The sequence below is a fragment of the Anarhichas minor genome, unplaced genomic scaffold (assembly GCF_050575085.1).
Source record: "Anarhichas minor isolate MPS153535 unplaced genomic scaffold, ASM5057508v1 ptg000021l, whole genome shotgun sequence".
Classification (NCBI taxonomy): domain Eukaryota; kingdom Metazoa; phylum Chordata; class Actinopteri; order Perciformes; family Anarhichadidae; genus Anarhichas; species Anarhichas minor.
Window position 1 is genome coordinate 9,723,300 of NW_027466467.1, and position 20,239 is coordinate 9,743,538.

At 46.3% G+C, this 20,239-nt stretch overlaps 1 pseudogene; it reads right to left on the reverse strand.

Annotated features, from left to right (window-relative positions):
- Positions 1-19,936, reverse strand: part of LOC142955020 (plexin-A1 pseudogene) — a 35,276-nt pseudogene extending 15,340 nt beyond the window's left edge.
- Between the last annotated feature and the right edge of the window lie 303 nt (positions 19,937-20,239).

A 20,239-nucleotide genomic window follows, 5' to 3' on the forward strand; every position in this document is an offset into this window, starting at 1 on the left:
CTCAACAAACACACACACAGACAGGTTTTTAGCTCAATCGTCCAAGAGAAAGCACATTTTTCGAAAGAAGTGACTCATGAGTTGTGAATCTGTTTGTCGAGGAGGTGCTTGCTGTACGCCCTGACCTTTCCAAGGGGAGAAAGAGGTGAATCCATTTCTCCTGGCGTTGTTTGTATGAGGCGCGAGGCAGCAATTATTGAAGCCTAATGAATAACTGGGACGAAACAAAGCGCCAACACACTCTCATCATTTCTGCCCCCCCCAAAAGGCTACATTACCATCTTAAATGCAAATGAAGCTCTTACTGGAAATGCAGACAAGTCGCTCTTGGGAAGGGAGGAAAAAGAAAACACATTATTCCTTCTCCCTAACCTGTAGACTCAAACAGCACGCGGTGCGAACACAAGCCATATTTAACCGTCTTCATGGAGGTGGCCATTAATTCCTGTAAAGACATGAAAGAGGGTGGGGAAAAAACGTGCGTTTTCGAAGCGGATGGAGACGGTTTGAGTTCAGTTCAGTTCAGCGAGCCTTTATTTTGTCACATGCGTCAGTCTGTCACTAAAGAAGGGATATTGTGCAGTTACATATGGGGCTTAACAAGCATACTGGAACACGAAGCGTCTTTGTAAGCTGATTCACAAAGAGAGGAGGAGAAAAAAAAAAGAGATCGACAGATTATGTAGGGTAACCACGACCGCTTTGACCAGCACCAAAAAAAACCCGCTTAAGGCTGCTATCATGTCAAATAAGAGAAATCCTGGAGAGCCTCAACTGCAGCGCTCCGAGCATCTATTTCACAAACCCCCCTGCTGAGCACACAACCAAATCTCCCACTTCACAACGGATTTCCGAGTTATCCGTCAATGCACGGACTGCTGTGGTTGCGTGTGAACGCGCGGCGATGGGCGACGCTGGAGCTGCTTCGTCCAGCGAGCCCGACTCCGCGTGGCCTATATCTGGCCTCGGGAGCGGAAGGGGCTGTGTAATGTGGCTAATTTAGGTCACTGGATTGCTGGTTTGTGTTCCTTTCGGGAACAGATGTGATGAATGTGTGTGCATGTGGGGTAGTTAAACTTTATCCACTGTATGCGCTTCCTAGGCTAAGATAAGCTCGTCTTCTCCCTCTCTCTGTCTCGTTGTAATCTGGCCTCTATTAGCAGGCCGGTGGCTGTCGTAGTTGGCTGGCAGACTTGTTCCAGCTATGCGTTTGTGCCGAGGGTCCTCGGGGAGAAATCTGTCAGCCTGACCCGCAGCTTGGACGAGAGCCTCACCGCCGCCTCATACTATGAACATGACAGGACGCGCTGAGAACATGGGGAGCGGAAAGATATATGGAGTTTGAACACAGACGGGGAGCTCGAGAGAGTACCGTGCGCAATACTTTCTTTGTCTCCTGTGGTTGTTGAAGTACGGCCAAGTATTTAAGCAGTAAATACACACACACACACACACTTGGCTCTCTTGACAGGCATAAACCTCAACAAGAACAACAGTGAAACAGGATCCTGAATCCATCTGCTGAAACTGTGAAGTCAACAGTCTTGTTATACCAAAGCGCTCCCAGAACATCGGAAATAGGGGAAATCTATATTTCCCTGTCAGTTGTCGCGTCTCTTTTGCCTCTCAAGAGCACGTCTACTAGCATGCACTAACTCAATGTGATCTTCGAAAAGGTGGCACTAAGGAAGCCTTTTAGTTTCCCCTCTGCGATGGCAGCTTAAAAGCAGTGGCTCTCTTGAGCGGCAGCGGGGGAGAGAGACGGGAGCGTTTAAAAAGAGACTTAAGAGACGGAGAAACAATACGATGCACAGAACTACAGCCGAACAAGCACCACCTGCAACGTCTGCACAGAGAAAAGCATGCATGCACACTGCAACGAGTAAACAACACACAAACTGCGACCCATCACACAGACGCGGGGCCGGGGCTTTACCACAGTGGCGCCGGGGCAGGGCAGGCGGCAGCAGCAGCTACTAATTAAGAGCGGTTGACTGAACGCTATAGTTAGGGCTACAGCTGCAGGGCTGAGGAGAATAGGGCCACAGGTCTGACACCGTGTCTGTGTGTGTGTGTGTGTGTGTGTGTGTGTGTGTGTGTGTGTGTGTGTGTGTGTGTGTGTGTGTGTTACTACTCGCAGCCCGGGGCCTGTAGGCTAGGGCCCCACTTCAAATCTTGCTGACTCAGATTCAACACTGCCTGTCTGGCAGCAATACTGCTGGTACAGCTAGAAGGGGGAGGAAGAGCAATTTGCTCTTTCCCTGTCTCTGTTACTTTCTCCCTTTTCTCTTTCCCTCACATGGTGTTTTACTCCACATTTTTTTTTTGTGCATCTTTTAGTTTCACTTCCTCTTTTCATTCCCTCGCTCCACTTTCCAGCCAGCCTATCATTTATGTCTCTCCCTCTTTCCTCTCCGCTTCCGCACACAGTCAATACGATTCAATAAGCGTTTGTAGAGCAGAAGTGGGTAGTCGAGTGGGATCAAAACAGGAAATGCATTTGCTTTTAATGGCGAGCGACTGATAAACACTTCCTCGACAGTGATACTCCAGTTGAACCGTTTCCTGTCTGTCTTTCGATCCGACTCGGTTTCCGTTCCCACTTGTGGGAACTAGATGTTCCTGTTCTCCTGCTGCAACTGCAGCGCATCAAACTTGTTGAGCAGCTTTGGGAATTAACAGCTCCACTGGTTCAGTGCATCACGCGGTGAAATGTAAACAAAACAAGAAGGATGACACATGTCACGGCCTGTGATAGGGCCGTCAATATTCCAACAATATTGTATGGTCGATCGATGGTCTTTTAACTAAATATTCATGCGATGAGATTTCTGATACATAATCCTGATGTCTACATAATAAATAAGTGGGTGAAGGCAAATGATAGAACAGCAAGATCAGTCGGGTAAATTTAAAAAAATTACATAATTTTACTGTAATTCGGTCTTTAAAACTAGGAAAAGACACTTGTGCCGTATTACGATATCTAAAATCTAATATAATATCGATATATTGCCCAGCCCTAGCCTGAAATATCCACAATGCCACTTTAACAATAGTTATATTTTAAATGTATAGCTTGGAATAAATATGCGTTTGCCATCTCAAGCAATAAATTGTGTAATGGTCTCTCTTAAGACATATGCATGTGTTGCTATTGCGATCTAAAAGTCAGTTAAGGCAAATTATTGTAATAGAATAACTGGTGACCATATTAACATATATTAAAAAGGGCCTTGTGGCAGTATAAGAGGCTTGGCCTAGGCCTTAGTTGTTTAGCGTGCCGGCTAATCCTATTGTTGTTGTCTCTGGAGCATAAGTAGCCAGCTTGATGTTAAATCCTTGCTTTTGTCTCTTTGTGTCTCATTTGCTGCCATCGAAGGCCTAAAATAACAGTCCTTCACGTTTAAGTGTAGACCAGTTTTGAAAGTCAAGTAGCACTCTCGAGCATATCGTGAGCGCATACTGTGGAGAACCCTGCGAATATCACAGCAAACCGGCCTTACATGACAGAGCATTCGACTGTGGCTACTTATTGACTGACTCGCTGCCCCGTCCACTCTGCATTCCCAGCATTTATGAACTGCCAAAGAATGGAGAAGTGACATCGTTGACATTTGGATGCCTCCAACGGTGGGAGGGTTTATGGTATGAAATCGGCAAGTTGCCATTCTTAGGCACCAGGTCCTACACAGACTCTTTCTCCAGGGCTGCAGTTTACTGTGGCGCTGGCTGCACACACACACACACACACACACACACACACTTACTTTTCTGTTTGCAGTCCAAACAGAGCGTTATGGGAGAGTGTGTCAGTTTATTGTTTATATGTTCCACTCTCTGCTCCCTGATGTTTACCTCTGCAGAACAATGGACTGGCCTGGGAAAACTTGAGCACGGGAGGTGTGATCCTGTGCGTGTGTGTGTGCATTTTACCAGCGAAGAATTTCTGCTTGCATTTCCCTGATAAACACAACACAGTTTACTTTGCCACTCCTTCACCATCACTGTGCCGTCTCTGAGCCATGGGAACAATTTGGATTCGTGTCCAGGATTTGCAATTTTTGTTATCCGGCTGTCATGTTCAACAAGTCGGCAACTCGGCTAAGAGGAAATCTAAATTTGATTAATTCCAAAATACGCTTGACAATACATAATTTAGGCTGCCTGTGTGTGAAGATAGAGCACTTTTTTTTCTGTGTCCTTATGTTTCCAATTTGCAATCATTTTCCAGCAGCAGTGCCATCCACAGCGAGAGAGCACTGCATGCCACAGTCCTTTCATGAGGGAACAGACTCGACACCACAGATACCATCTCTACCGCACCTTCCTGGATCATACTAGCTGTAGGAACAATCATATCTCCAAAGTATTCTTGGGCGCGCAGGTGTCCTCTAAAAGCACCAACAGTCAGTGGGAAAATATTAGCGCATGGTCAGACGAGGTAGAAAATCCTGTTTGATTTTGTCAATATTGCGCAGAACTATTTTCCACATTAGGAATTTAGTATGTCAACATACAATGTTACCCATCTGACATCTGAATATAGGACATGCACCTGCATGTAAATGTAGAGGTAGACACAAACACTAGAGATGTCAGGTAGAGCAGTCAAAAGGGCGAAAATCGATTTAGACCTTTCAATTCCAAGAATTGTGACGTAAAAATCGAAAGACGAATTGAATTGTGGATTTGGAGAATCGTGACACGTCCACTAGCTACAGACTGTTAATTCAACCAGCCGTACGTATAAGCTATACTCTGCATGGGCGTGTTTGATATCTGGGCTTCTAACCAGCCAACAGTTGGGCTAACTGTCTCGTGCGAGTTTACCAATGAGGCTAAAACTCACACAGTGGACTGGGCCCTAACTTACCTATGGCTTCAATCTGAGAGTTAGTGCAGTCGGGGTAACTTCATCTCCATGTGGCCATTATTATCAGAGCGTGCAGCTAATGCAAGAGAGTGCACCTATTCATAAAGATTCTCCATGATCATCCAACAATTACTCAAATCGGTGTAAAAAGAGAGAACCCATTGTGTGTTATGAGATGAGAAATCGTATCAAAAGAGTGTCATAAAGCACAGCACGTGATCACGAGGAAATGCCGTGTAGCTTTTCATTGTGGGAGCTCGACACAGAGACAGGCAGACAGAGAGAGAACAGAGAGGCCTGCGCTGTGCCCATCCTCACTTTGGCCCAGTGCCAGGCCTGCTCCGACAGAGGAAGAGAGAGAAAGGGAGGGCGTTGAGAGCGTGTGCGTGTGTGTGTGCGTGTGTGAGGGGGGCAAGCACTCCCCTGGCAGGATCCCCGGGACCCGGCGGAGGGCAGGGTTCAGCCGGTGAAGGAGAGGCTGCGTGCCCGGCAGTCAATTAGCGGCTCGCATTTACACAACAAATGGAGCTCCCACTGTTTTCTCGAGCGCTCACACGAGCGCGCACACAGACACAACTCGTGAGTGTATCCACTCGGCGCTCGTCGGCACACGCCGACGCAGGGTCAGAGAGATGTGGAGGGGAGGAAGAGAAAGGGAGAGCGAGAGGCCAGCTATCTGCTGGAGTGGTACTCTACACACACTAACTCATCGGCCGTATCAGAAACATAAGCAGAGCTGCGGTGAGCGCGGTGAAACCAAATCTCTGCTGCTGAAAACTGCAGCTGGGAAACTTGTTCCTGTCGCCTTTTGTCCTTAGCAGATTTAACAGAGGAGATAGTGGTAAAGAAAAAGTTGTACATCATGATCTAGATTGGGTTTTGGATGATTGTTTAAGAAAACAAAGCTAACTTTTTTTTATTATTTCATGATAGTGGACGCCCTTAAAGGTTAACTGAATCTGCATTCCCGCCAACGACGTTGCATTGTCCTAGGCGAATTGTCTACCAGCCCGCCCCATAAACTTCCAATGATAAGACAGCAACAAAACATCTGAGTCAACACTTTCCCACTGATCCACGTCTTAACATTAGCTCACTCCGCTATGGTTGACGAGTAAATTATTAATCGTCTGTGCAACAGCTTGTTCTCGTTAGTGTAAAAACAATACGTTGTGGCACTGCAGTTCTATTTTGGTGTTTTGCAGTAGGGATTGTGATAATCTTGATTATTTTGATCAATATTAAGATATAATATTATTATTTATTGATTTTAGGAACAAAATATGATTATTGAACTTTCACATTTTAAATACACAGCACTGCTAATGTAAAAATCTCTTCTACTCGAAACGTTTTTCCCAGGCTGCTGCTGTAAGGTGTGTGCGCAACGGCATGACAGATCCCCAAAAATGAAGCTAAAAACATCTCCATCTCCCCTTGTTGTTTTTGGAAGCGCTTGATTTAATATGCAGTACGAGTCTTTCTATGAGTGGAGCAGGCATTGGAAAAGTCAATATCGCAGTCGATATCTTCGTGTAATTGTGTGAAGCCCAAACCGTGATCCCGATTTACATTCAAGTAATTTGCGGTCGTACTTTGCAGCATCGAGTGATAATTGTCTTGAAAACGGCCTCAGCAGGAACAGCCAGCGTAATGCACTGGAGCATACCAAATGAATCCAAAACCAAAAATTTGATAGAAGGTTGTTAATTTAACTCAAGCGGCAGCCGGCAAATATTATGAACTATGAAAACAGCAAAGGGCTACATCATACTTCCATGCAGATTGAGCAAAACTAATAACAAGAGACTCAAAAGGTGACGGTATATTCTGCAAGTTGCACACTGCAAGCAGGCGAATGCCAAATTCAAATTCATAAGCCAATAACCACTTTTAAAAGCATTCTACGCAGAAATATTTTTTCACTGCAGTATTATAGGTCATAGAGGGGGATTAAGACAAAATGATGGAAATAAAAAGGGAGAAAACATAATAGCTCTGCAATGACCAAAAATATGTTATTGCCATCAGTGTGAATGGGTCAGCATGGGTTATAATGTACTCTGCTCATAACCAGGGCTGTCTGCAGGTCCAGAAATAGTCGCCTACTATGGTAGATATTGGCACCAGCTTCCACCTCTCGGCCATAAATGCCACTCTTCTTTATACTTCTATCCGTTTCGTGACTTTATGGGGAATCTTGAGTTGAGTCCGCACTGTCTGTCTGCCCTATCGAATATCCAGAGTAAAAACATTGTTGTAAGCACTTGAATGACATTGAAACGTGATAATCCTGTCCAGCGCGCTACATTTTTACAAGCTCTTGTAAAGTTCTGCTTTCGCAGTGGTGCGCATCAACCTGCGGCAGAGGGCCGAGGTCCTGTGTGGACGACAACAAGAAACCCTGCATGTTTGGAATGAAAGGTTGAATAAAAGGTTGACACCCGTAGAAAATATCTATATCGTAGATTGGATATTGGGTGACCGGAGCCCAAGACAGGAAGACAGAGGCTCAGGAGACAATCACCGTCTCTGTCTGTCTTTACTTCCTCTGCTCCTCCCAACCATCTGTCATTCTCTCCCAGTGACATTCAGGTGAGAACTGCCTTGTCGGCACACAGCACAACTGTGTGTGTGTGTGTGTGTGTGTGTGTAGGGAGCTCAGCGGTTACAGTGGAGGCAGCCTGCCAAAGTTAATGGGAGGAAGATGTGGGTCTATACTGCTGTTGATGAGGTCTTGTGAGTTTGGAGTGTGTGTAGGTATCTCATCACCGGCGGGTCGGCTCACTTATGTGCGCGTTCTCGCTGCAGATCTGCCCTCTATTCACTTCATCCATTCATCTCCCTGCCTACACATCAATCTATCAGCGACAATTATTGGTGAAACGAGACCACTGGTAAGTGGATGAGAGGTGACCTGCGTCATACAGCAATCAAACCCGTCTCTCTCTCTCTCTCTCTCTCTCCCTCTCTCTCTCCCTCTCTCGCCATTCCTTTCCCTCTCCCTCCAGCTGTGCTCTGAATAGGCCTTTAAATCACTCGGCCCGGGCCCTTTGATTGGTTGACCTCTCTGCATGATTAAACAGCCATTTTCATCACATCCTCCATAGGAGAGTGACAGAATGAGAAGGAGAGTGAGAGGGGGGGGGGGGAGAGAGACAGACACACTGATGAAGGGGGGATTGAGCGAGCCCAACCAGCGGTGATGACGGGCATTTTGGATCAGGGAAGGGAGAGAGTGAAACTGGGCTGTGTGCAAACTGGGCTGAATATCACCTGGAAGTAAAAAACGCATGGCGAGGAAATGGAAAAAAAAGAATTGACTTTGAGAACGACAGATGTTATGATAACCTTATATCAATGCATTCCGTCTCCTCTCGGCTGAGTTATGGTGTTTGTACCGGACAATTTGACTTTTAACGAATTTCTGTGAAGGCTTATTTGTTGGGCAAACATCTGGTTAGATGTCTGGCTGTCACTGCCATTCTCTCTTTAATTACATGGGATTCACGTCATTTATAAATAATTTGTGATTTCAGTAAATTCAATCAAGCAAGACATCCATAATGGTGGTAATTTGATAAACATGGTTTATAGTCCAGCACCATATGAAAAGCGGCAGCATTGGGAGAAAAGAGACACTTTTATTTCCCCGAGCAGCTTGCAGTGAGTGAGCAGAAGCATAAGGAACCTTTTCTGCGTCGCACTGAAACTTTGTCAAACAAACAAAGAAATAAATGCAAAGATATAGATGTCCTGAATTGTTATTTATTTCTTAAGTACCGGCAATTTCATAAATATATCTTCAAAACTAACAGGAATTACAATTCAAGCGTAAACCTTTTTGATGCAGCAGCAAATTGGTCAAAACTTGAACAGGTATTAAAATTCCAGTACATAACGTATATGGTATATTTTAGATCTGAATTGAATAGATAGGCCCTTTTATCACAGATGCCCGATACGGCTATTTGAGTCAGTTTCCGCCAGATATCTGATACGGTACTATCGCTGCATCCCCCTCTATCACACTGTAATGCGGGGCAGCTAACAAGATATCACAGTGTCGCAATCACCATTGCTGCGACCAGCAGACCGTAACACTAATTCCCTGAAATCACATAAAGAGTGGGAGAGTTTAATTTCCTTCCTCTTCCCTGAAACCAAACTTCTCGTCCGATGAAATCGCCACCCCCTCGTAACATCTGTTTGGCTTCCAAATCAAAAAAAAAAGCCGTAAAGCCGGTGTGGCAACAGCAGCTGTTCCAATGCTGCGTTCAGGTCCTCAATTAAGAGTTTGACTCAGCTTCTCTGAGTTTTTGTCATCCTTCTTTCCCCCCCACCCTCTTTGTCCCCGCCCTGCCTCGCACACAAGAGCTTCTCTCTCTACAACGTTATTTATTATTCTTTGGTGCGAGCTGCCTTGTTGCTGTTCCGAGTTAGCGAGTGCTGCCAAGTTCCCTCCCTTCTCTCCTCTGTTGTCTTCCTTCTTTTCCCTCAGCCGTTTCGGGCCGAGGTGTAGGCTCTGGCATCATTTTGTTCCGATTTCTCCAATCCCGCCCTTTCACAAAACTAAACGCTCAAGGCTTTTATGTTGATGCAGCTACAAGCAGACTGGGAGACGGGCTACTTTTTGAAAATGTGTCTGTGCTGTGGCCAAGTTTGACTTCAGCACTGATTGCCGAGGGCAGGATGAGGTGTGCCTCTTGAATGAGCTCAAAATGAGCTAAAAACAGCTTGTGCCATGTTTGGAGAACAGAACATGTGGCGATGGCTTTGAAATCTGTCTTGTTTAGTAGTTTGAGTGACGGAAAAGTCATGTATGGCAGTTCTTAACTATGTTTCAGCTTGATGATGTCTCTGCTTGGGAAACGTAACCTTTTCTACCTCCGTTTGTCTGCTCTAAAATTAGTTTTATGTTGTTAAGCCACACTCTACATTCAGATTTCAGTTGGACAAATACTATCTGGCATGTGTCAGAGGGAAGTCAGAGGGAGTGTGCTGGTGCACCGGGGAACATGTCCCGCTGATCTCAAGAGCCAAATGAGGTCACACTCCGAGAACAGCAGAGAGCCGGGCCGATCAGCCCGAACAGCCGCATTTCTTAAAAATGCACTGGGAACCAAGGAATTCATGGATCTCGGTGAGGTAGTGGTGGGAGGACAGCCCCGAGAGAAAGACTTGGGAGAGAGAGAAAGGAAGCGGCTCCTCCCAGCTGCCACGCATCAGCACATCACACCAGTCACAAGTTACACACTCCATTTCATTTTGGAATGCGATGGCCCCCGACAAGAGCCGAATGGTATCGCTGACGCATTCCTTCGCGTTTGCCGCTTCGTCACATGCTCGGCGGCCACCGAGCACAACTCGAGCCATCATGGGACAGCAATGTGCAGCTCGCACTCACAACCCCACCTCAATGCCCCTCCCCCATGGCGCAGCAGTAGCTCAGAGGTTCACCAAAAAAGCAACACAGGGGTAATAAAAACCCTCCATGGCCTCACTCCACCTTTAAAGTAGGGATCAGCCTAACCTTCGACCTCCCCCTATCTCACCCCTCCTCCCTGTTTGGAGGCCTTCTCCTCCTCCTCCTGCTGCTATTTCTGGTTACAATCAACACCCCACCCCCGTGCCGTCGGTCAGCCATTGTCTGGCCTGAAGTACTTATTCCCAGAGAGCCCCAGCTCTGCTTCCCTCTCCTCTGCAGGGGGGCTGAGGAGGGAGAGACGACTTAAAAGCACCCCCGGGATGTTGTTGCCGCATGGAGGTAACCCAGGTCTGCTCAAAGAATTAGGCTGAGCAGCCACCAATGGTCTACACAACATGCCGTCGAGTGGTTTTCTCCTCAACAAGCTTTGTATGGGACGAAAGGGAGGGGAACGGTTTTATGGTCCTCAAGCACATGTTTCCACTGAGGGAGTAGAAGAAAAACAACCGGTCTTTCAGGAGCATCCCAAAAACTTTGAGTAAAGTTGTTGGATGCAAGAAGGAGGTTCTCCAAGATGTTCAGCAATGCCTATCGGGATGTTGAAGGCCAAAGGAAGAGCAATGTTGTGGACAAAGTAAAGCTTTTAAACCTTGTTTGAGGCCCTTTTGCATTGAGCTGCTAATGACATACGAGTGGTATCATTAGCCTTTTGATGCCACCAACCCGTAAAGTATTCGCATTGATTTGCAGGGAGTGTGGGGGAAGTATTACTGGGTAACTGTAGCACCTGTGAGTTGAGAAAAGTCCCATGTACATGTGTCTATGGTCGACATGCTATGCAGTGGCACAATGCCAACACACAATGGAGGCCAGACTTGGCGGGCTACTCATCACTTCTCCCTCTTTAACCCGTTGAGAGGAGCACAAAGGAGGGAGCTGACAAAGAGGCTCTGGAATGAAAAGGAGGTAGTAAAGGAAGGAGGTGTAGGATATTCTGTGCCGCTTCAACACGTTTCAAGGGGAGTTTCAGACTTCATTTGTGATTTGACAACTTGAATTTGGCTCCACCGTTAACATGGGCCAATGGACGCCAGGAATCCAAACTATTTCTCAGGCAAGGACGTAACACTGTGATTAGGGCTGTCGAGTAAAGCACCCTGTTCCTACAACGAGGTCCAACAGGCTTGCACTATTTTAGCAGTCTTCTTCAAAAGAACAAGTCTGTGGTTAAAAAGTATGTTACTGTTGTTAACAGCGATCATTTGTAATTTGGGATACAGCTTCAAATAAACTAACGCTGCTTTCAGTCAGAGCTTAGTAAAGTTTTGAGTTGGCCACTAAACCCGAGGTCCCACTTGGCCCTTCTGTGTAAACGTGGCTACTGAGAGATAAATATGGGGAGGTGAGAGGCTGGGAAGTGCTCCAAAGTGATTTAGAGCTAAAGCCACTCAAAATCTACCCTCCGTCTTGCAGCTGAAGTGGGATCGCACGGTGGATTTAAGAAGGCTAACTGCCCATTCTGAAAAACTAAAATGTTTTTCTTTTTTCTTTATTGACTGGTTTTCTGTGAAGTGTCTGACTACTTAAGACATCACCAAACACACACACACACACTAGCCAGAAGCACCAGCCCACATCTAAAGAGAGCCGGGCACTCGGGGGAAAAAAAATGAGTGATAAACAAAATGAATAAATGAGCACTTATCTCCATCTGGTAAACACACATGCAGGTGCTGACATCAGAGTGTGGGGTTTATGAGCCGTGGAGCATGTTGCACACACACACACACACACACACACACACACACACACACACACACACACACACACACACACACACACACACACACACACACACACACACACACACACACACACACACACACACACACACACACAATAAATAACTTTCTCAATGCCCACCACCGCCACCACCACTGCCTCGGGGGCGACAACGCCATACTGCTGACCTCTGTGGAATAAGTCGCCCTTCCTTCCGCTAACATAGGGGTTGTGGCTGGCTAGTCCGCCAACACAGCCAGACAGGCAGCTAGCTGATTTATAGGCTAGCCCGCGGCCATGCTTTCCCTGGGCAAGTGGCTCTCTTAAAAAGGCCCGCCTTCTATTAGTCTTATTTACAGAGCTGGGGAGAACAGACCGCCTGAATTATTTAAGTTTTCCCTTGGTACAACACAAACCAGGGTGTGTGTGTGTGTGTGCAAGAAAGGGGGGGGGGGGGGGGAAGGATGGAAGACAGGAGTGAAGAAGTGGGAGCTACAGAGACTGAGAATAGAGGGGAAAAAGGGGGCAAGCAATTATGAGGTACTGCACCATTAACATTAATCACAACAATAAATGGCTATGTGCCTGTGTAAACTCTCTCCTGCTTCATCTGCTCCACAGCGGAGAGCGTTACCTTACATTTAGCACGACGAGTCCCCGATGCTCGCACGCGTTCACACAGCATCCTGTACGCCACGGTCCTGTATAGTGCGCACACTGATGATGCACAGCCAATCTCAATGCAAATGCATTCACGGGCACACAGTGCGCTGTCTCCTCTCTCACACAGTGCTTCTCATTAACAAGCCAAACATGCCTGAAGAGGCAGACAGACTCTAGTGAGCACGGTAAACAACCAGTAGGCTCCCTCATCTAAACTGAGACTATCTCAGCATCGGCAACACACACACACACACACACACACACACACACACACACTGGGCCAGATGCAATATACTCAAAGATCTGCTGTTTTTTTCTCCACTGAACCAGTGGAATCTGATGTCGTTTGCTCAAGGGGAACTTAGGAAGGCAAACGCTGGGTATGAGCGACGGCCTCGACAACATCCTAACATTTGAGTGTGTTTGACTGCGACGCTTTTTCATATACATCAACTCTTGAGAAATGAATGGATCACTATAAACCTACTGTATTCTATTCATTGCACACTATAGTTCACGGCCATCGTTTCTTTACTGATTGTCACTGAGAAAATACAAAAAGACTTTGCGTATTTTAATTTTTTCTACTATATTGATCCCTTTAAGGGGCAAATTTGTCTCTGCATTTGACCCATCCCTGTATATAGGGAGCAGTGGGCTGCCAATGACAGGTGTCCGGGGAGCCTGGGGTTCAGTGTATTGCTCAGGTACACTACGACACCTCCCAGTCGAGGATCGAACCGTTGACCTTCCGGTTCCCAGACAACCCTTTTAACCCAGTGAGCCACGGTCGCCCTATTGGGGGAACAAACTGAATTGCCCAAAATATGACTTTGCCGTGACAAAGGTAGAGTTTGTCACACCTGCCCGAATGATCCTCGACAACTACGTTAAAAATGGATGGAAGCTGGAATGTTAGAAATAGCATCACATGATCACATGTTAGCTAGAGTCAATGATGAAGATGACAACTTTAAGGAGGTCATATGAAGGCTTCTTCGCCGATCCCATAACTGATGATCTGGCTGTATTGCTGTTGCTAAATGTTTATTTTGGCAGGTCTTTGGATATCTTATAACTAAAAAGGTAATAATACTGTTACCTGTTTGTCTGTTTGTATCTGTTCAAATACATTTTAACTTAAATTACAAAATAAAACACCAGGAATTTAGAAAAAGATCAAATTAAAATGATTTCCATCAAGACATGTCCCCACATGATTTTTGCTTAAGAAAGCCTGATAAATAAATAGTCCTAGCTGCAGTGTACCATTAAACACCTGCCTACTTCATGGTAAAGTCGAATGAATTGAACTCAGTTTCCCCACCACACGCTTCTTACTTATTAGTTAAAGACTGACATGAGATCCACATGCAACAACAATAAGCATCTTGCATCAGGATTTTGGGAGACTCGCTCTACAGATACTAAGCGAGAAAGAGAATAAAAAGGGACACAGGAATAACTGCGTGTCACCTGCCCTGCCCGGCTGCACACCTTAGCAATAAAACGAGAGAACAATACTGATAAACTGATATAGTTGTCGACTTATCTTACAGGAAGGAACTGTTTCTTCCTGATCAATAGCAGGCACCGGCTCTTCTTCACAAGAGGAAATGCAACAAGAGAAGCCATTTTTCTTTATGTCCACATAAATCGAGGACCCGAGCTGCCCGTCTGAGTCAGTGTCTGAGGAGGGGGGGGGGGGGGTGGACAGAATGCTGACAAGAGCATCGGCATGCCGGGGAGGAAACCTCATATGCTGAGGCCGTGCCCACGAGCTGCAGGGGGCGCTGGGATTTTTACACAAGGCCACTGGGTCAGAAGTGGAACCGGGGTCAACGCTGCATCTTTTGGACCTTCAAGCAGAACCAGCAGGATTAACTGGAACTCGATCCCAGCGGTGACGTGCCAGGAGACCGAGGGTCAAACGCAACCAATGACGGCGTGTCTTTGGTTTGGATGAGAGCCCATTCCACACACTACGAGAGATTATCAATTAGATTTTTTTACAAGAAAAGGAATCCAATGCAGTGCTCCCGTCAATAAAACGAAATGCCTGGGTAGCGGTGAACAAGTTCTTCGCGTCCTACTTCAGTCAATCTCATCGCTCCGCTTCACATGTCAACCGAACTAATCAACAACGCTTTGCACAAAAGGAGGCCGTGTAAATTCCGTTCCCCCAACAGGCGGCACACTGGAGACAGAGTTTATTTTCAATTTGCAGCCAGATTAGCAGGCGTGTTTTTGATACCGTCACAACGGCAGATTTTTTATTTTTTTTTCCCCTATTTCCGAGTCGACTTGAGTGAGCGGCCTTTTTAGTGCCTGCTTCAAAAAGCATCCCCCGTACCCGAGCAGCTGTCACTTTCAGCAGGCACTGTGGAGGACGGATGCGGGGGAGGGGTCCTTTGAAGGAATGGTTAAAAGTGGGCGATAAAAATAAACTGGGAGAGAGGAGAAAATTAATTATACATAACAGACAGTTCACTTGGATGAGCACGACAGAGACAGAGAAACTAAGGCTGCTTCACTCACAGAAAAAAAAAAAAAAAATGCCATTTTCTGGCAGAGGAAATTTCTGCTCCGCCACCACAGTGGTCATATTTATTTGGCTACATCTGAAGTGAGGGATGCAACAATGAAGGTCAAAGCATCAAACAATAGACAAGGCTTTCATTTTTTTTAAATTCTACGCACACTGGCGCTCGCTTCATGCACCCTGTCTAAGTCAGGCAGTTTCCTGGGACCAAAATAAAACTGCCAGGCCCGAGCGCACTCTCCTTCTTAAAAATTGTGATGAAGCTCGCAGATAAGTCAGTCTTTAAAATCACTTCTGATTGGCACTGATTAGGATTTATGCCGCCGGCTCACCTGCAAGCTCACCTCTTGATATGATTCGTAATGCACCAGCACTTTGCAGTTCAACACCGCCCACTGACTCTCAACCCCGGCTTCTTATTTGGGCCAAATGGAGGTCATTCCTATTTGAGCAGTCAGTCAAGACAGGCCCGCCAGGTATTGGCGAGTGAGTTTATTTCATATTAAGGCTTGTCGGCTGGAGAGGTGTTAGCACCATGAGAGCGGTGTGTGTGTGTGTGTGTGTGTGTGTGTGTGTGTGCAACAGGGCCTTCGGGTAGAGCCCTGCTGCTGGTCCCTCTTTAGTGCGTTTTAATATTGTTGCTGCTTTGTGGCTCCCTCGCCTCAGGGCGCCACACAAACCCCGGAGAGACCAAGTAAAAACACTCAGATAGAAAGAGAGAGAGAGGATGGGAAAGAGATGGAGAGGTGACAACATGGAGAACCAGGAGAGGATGTGACAGAAACAGGGAAGGAAGGAAGTGAGGCAAGTAAAAATCCAAACAGGAAACTTAAAAAGAGGTGTTAGGAAAAGGAGCAAAAAGGCAGACGCACACAGACGGAACGAAAACACACTCTCGGAGCAGAGCGCCGGCAACACGGCTAACCTCTTTAGCGAGACTGACACAAATGAAAACTTATGTAATAAAAACACGCCATCTCCGTCGGCTATGATATGGAAGCAGATATTGCATTACGGCGCCGCTGTGCCAAGGAAGCCCTCGATCACACATGGGGGAGAGAGTTCAGGCCTTGGCGTACCCGACAGGCAAGACCAGTCATCCCACCAGAATTGTACTGGAGAAGTAGTTGAAAGTTTTTAAGACTGCTGAGAATTATGCCGAGAGAGAGAGAGAGAGAGAGAGAGAGAGAGAGAGAGAGAGAGAGAGAGAGAGGCAGGCAGAGGATGATGAGGGAAGAGTGAGGAAGCATGTGCATGTTCTCAGGAAGGAGGGAACCAGTACACAAAGAGGAGAGTGGAAGGGAGGATGGGGAGACAGATCTTGGAAAAATGGCAAAGAGAGAGAGAGAGAGGTGGTTTGGAAGAAGGGAGGTAGACGCAGACAACGGTGGGCTCCTGACAGGAAGAGCAGGGAGAGAGAAGGGGAGAGTGAGGAAAGAAAGCCTGAGTGGCAGCATAAGTCTGGAGGCAGGAAGAACGGCAGAGAGAGAGAGAGAGAGAGAGAGAAGGCGAGAAGAGGAAATGCCTAAACATGAGGTTGTCACACTGGTTTAAAATGTCGAACAGTATAAGGGAAGCTGGAAAAGGAGCTGGATTTTGCAGTCTAGTGACACACACACACACACTGTGAGCGTAAACACAGTCCATATATCGACTCGCCGCATGAAAGCAATGAAACACAGGACAGCAGACCCTGAAGAATACGATTATGCACTTTAAGTCCTTTCACATATATGAACAATTTCAATGACCCAGTAAAGTAGTTGTTTTACTACCAGCTGAGAGAGCCCCTTGTGAGCGTGGTGGGATTTAATTCAAATCTTCTCCTTTAATTGGTTATTCTGAAACCCTTTATCTCTATATACACCAAGACAAAATATTTAGGGCCAGTCTTACTGGTGGTAAGCAGCGATTCAGTTCTCACTTGAGCACAGCTCTTCTGCTTTGTCATCCGTCTGCAATCTAATTAAACCTTGAATATGCCAGTCACTGAAAAGTCCAGAGGAATGTGATGGGGGGGGGGGGGGGGAGTCACACAAAAGCAGGACCGGCGGGGTGCAAAGTGCACATGTCAGCTCGAATTCCAAAGTTTGGACATCACAGATTTACCAGCAGCCCGACCGACCGGACAGGACAGGCTTTTTACAAAGACGCACGACACTGCTGCTCTATTGTGGGGCAGATTTGTATCATAATTAGGGAAGATTGAGGCAAATTGCTTGTAATTTTCTGGCTGGGTTGCCAGCTTTCATGTGAAATGACATGCAAGGTCACAGTTTTGCACCCCCCACCCAAAAAAAAAAAAAAAAGAAAGAGGGCCTCAGCTGTATAAGGTGGGAACTTTTTGAAACCATGAAGGGAAAACCAAGGTGAGATTGTTTCTCCCAGTTATACGAAGCTACACAAGAACATGTGGTTGTTTGTACATGTACAAATATCACCATAGTTGGATAATCATTTCCACACCTGTCAGATAAATTAAATGAAATGTGATTACACAGTCTTTGCACAAAGAGGGCCGTCGCCATGTTTGGTTTACATTACTGCCACTCCTTTGCTGTCAGTCACACACACAGCCGTGTAGAGTAGAAGCGTTTGGGTGGAAGGAGTTCGGTGCACCTCCGTTGTGTGGTTGGTGACCTGGCAAGCCTCGTCTGTGGTTGAATGATTTGAAAGCTGCGACTGGGCAGCACCTCTTTAAACAAACACTCATGTCACGGTTCACATCCCGCATCATTTAAATGTGAATTGCTGGTCACCGCATTTAACTGTCAATAAGAAAGCTGCTGCTGCTGCTGCTTGACTGAGCTGAGGCAAAATTGGGTCAAGTCACTTCTGATAAAGAGTTATCGTGTTAGTCACACAATGCCTGTGTCTTATTGGGGCGGGGGGGGGGGGGGGCCATGTTAGATAAAATAGTGTGGTGCCATGTTAGATAAAATACATCAATCAGCACTATAGGTTTATATCAACTATCTAAAATGCTCAGTAAATACAATGCAGGACTCCTTCTTTGATAATAAATGCATATTGCAGTGATTGTGTTTAGGCTGTAGTCTGACTCTACTCCCCACCTCATTTTCCTCCCCAAAAAAGAAAAGGTTCAAATGATGTCAAAGCCCTTGCTCATCTAATATGATTCATGAATACATGTTTAAAACGGGCTCCAAATTAATTCACGTAGCGCGCGGGGTCGGGGTGGGTAGTCTAATTTGGTTAACCGGGATTTGATTAAAAAAAATAAAAAATTAAAAAAAACTAGAAGTGAGGAGAATCCGATGGAGCAATGAGAGCATTTCCAATAGCTGAACACCAATGCGCACTCAACACACCCACAGACACTCACCACTCCATCCCTGCTCAAAAAGGGGAATTCAATTGCTGTCGAATAACAAAGCTTACAAATTGCCTCTCGTTCGTCAGCAGATTAACGCTGTTTTCACACCACACCAACACAATTTCGAATTATTTCAAAGCTAATAGGTTGATCGATTTCTTTTCTTTTTGTATTTGAAAAGGCAAAGCACCACGTCCCCGAGGAGAAATCACTCCTCCCTTAGGTCCGTTTAAGAACGCCGGGGCAGGATACATTCAAATGGAAGAAGAAGTAGAAGAAGAAGAAAAAAAACAAGCATGAAAAATAGATGTTTTAATCGTAAAGCATGCAAGTCTCCCCGGACTATTTACCCAGGCGACAGTGCATACCTGTGACTGTGTGCGTGGTGGTGCCATTCCCCCTGTGAAGGCAACGCAACAGTCATATACGCAGCATATAGCTCGTCCGTGTCACCAAACACTGGTCCCGGAGACTCCTTTTATTACACGACTCCAGACATTACAGCCAGGCGAAGCTCTTCCAGATCAAAAATAAATAAATAAAAAGTCTCTTCTTTTTTTTTTTTGCTGCAGCCGATGTTCTCAAAAACCAGCCAGAAACTCACCTCGCACTGCACCAAACCAGAGGCAACGCAAACATGTTCTTAAGTTTCAAGCGCCATGGTGCTGACCGCAGAAAAAAAGAACTAAACAAGATAAGTGCTGATTAATTCAAAACATCCGCTGTTTTACAGTTTGGTGTGGATCAATCTGACTGGTGGTCACACCGGGGCGCACGTTCAACACAGCGCAAACACAAACACAAGCCTCCACACACACACACACACACCAAGACATACACAAACACTCACACACACCTACAGAACTGGATATTAGAGCGACGCTACATTTCCTCTTCATGCCCGTTTCAGTCCTGGGTTTGGTTGGAGCCTCGAGCTCTCCAAACTCGTGGAGAAACCAGACGCCGAGAGCGGAGGAGAAGCCGGGAGGGAAACACAACGACAAACTCACCACACGGAGCAATGGAGAGAGAGAGAGAGCGAGAGAGAGAGAGAGAGAGAGAGAGAGAGAGAGAGAGAGAGAGAGAGAGAGAGAGAGAGAGAGAGAGAGAGAGAGAGAGAAATGTAACCTAAATATTTAAGCCGGCTCTCCTCCAAAACCTGCTCCTTCCACACGACACAAAAAAAAGCCCTTCACCGGAGTTCCCACGGTACTTACAGGTTCAAGTGATCCGTAGGTTTGATATCCTTTCCATGGTTTTAAAATTCCAAAACTTGGGGGACATTCCACTCTGGTCACGGAGCGGCGGTGCTCTCTCTCCGGCGGCTCCCTGCGTGTGAATGGAGAGGAGAGGAGAGGAATGCAACTCCGGCTCCAGGAGGAGGGAGGAGGCGCTCCGCTGCCGCAGTGCCGCACGGTGCGCCTAGAGGGCGCCCCCGGGCCGACTCCCGGTGCCACGGGGGGGGGGGGGACATGTGTGAGAGCCTCATTTTAATCAAGTCGCCTTTCCCACTCTTTAACAAAATACTTTATTTTGTGTTGTACCCAGTTCAATTTCATGTTTTACAAATCCGTTATAACATTCAAACGCTTTTTATTTAATGAAATCATT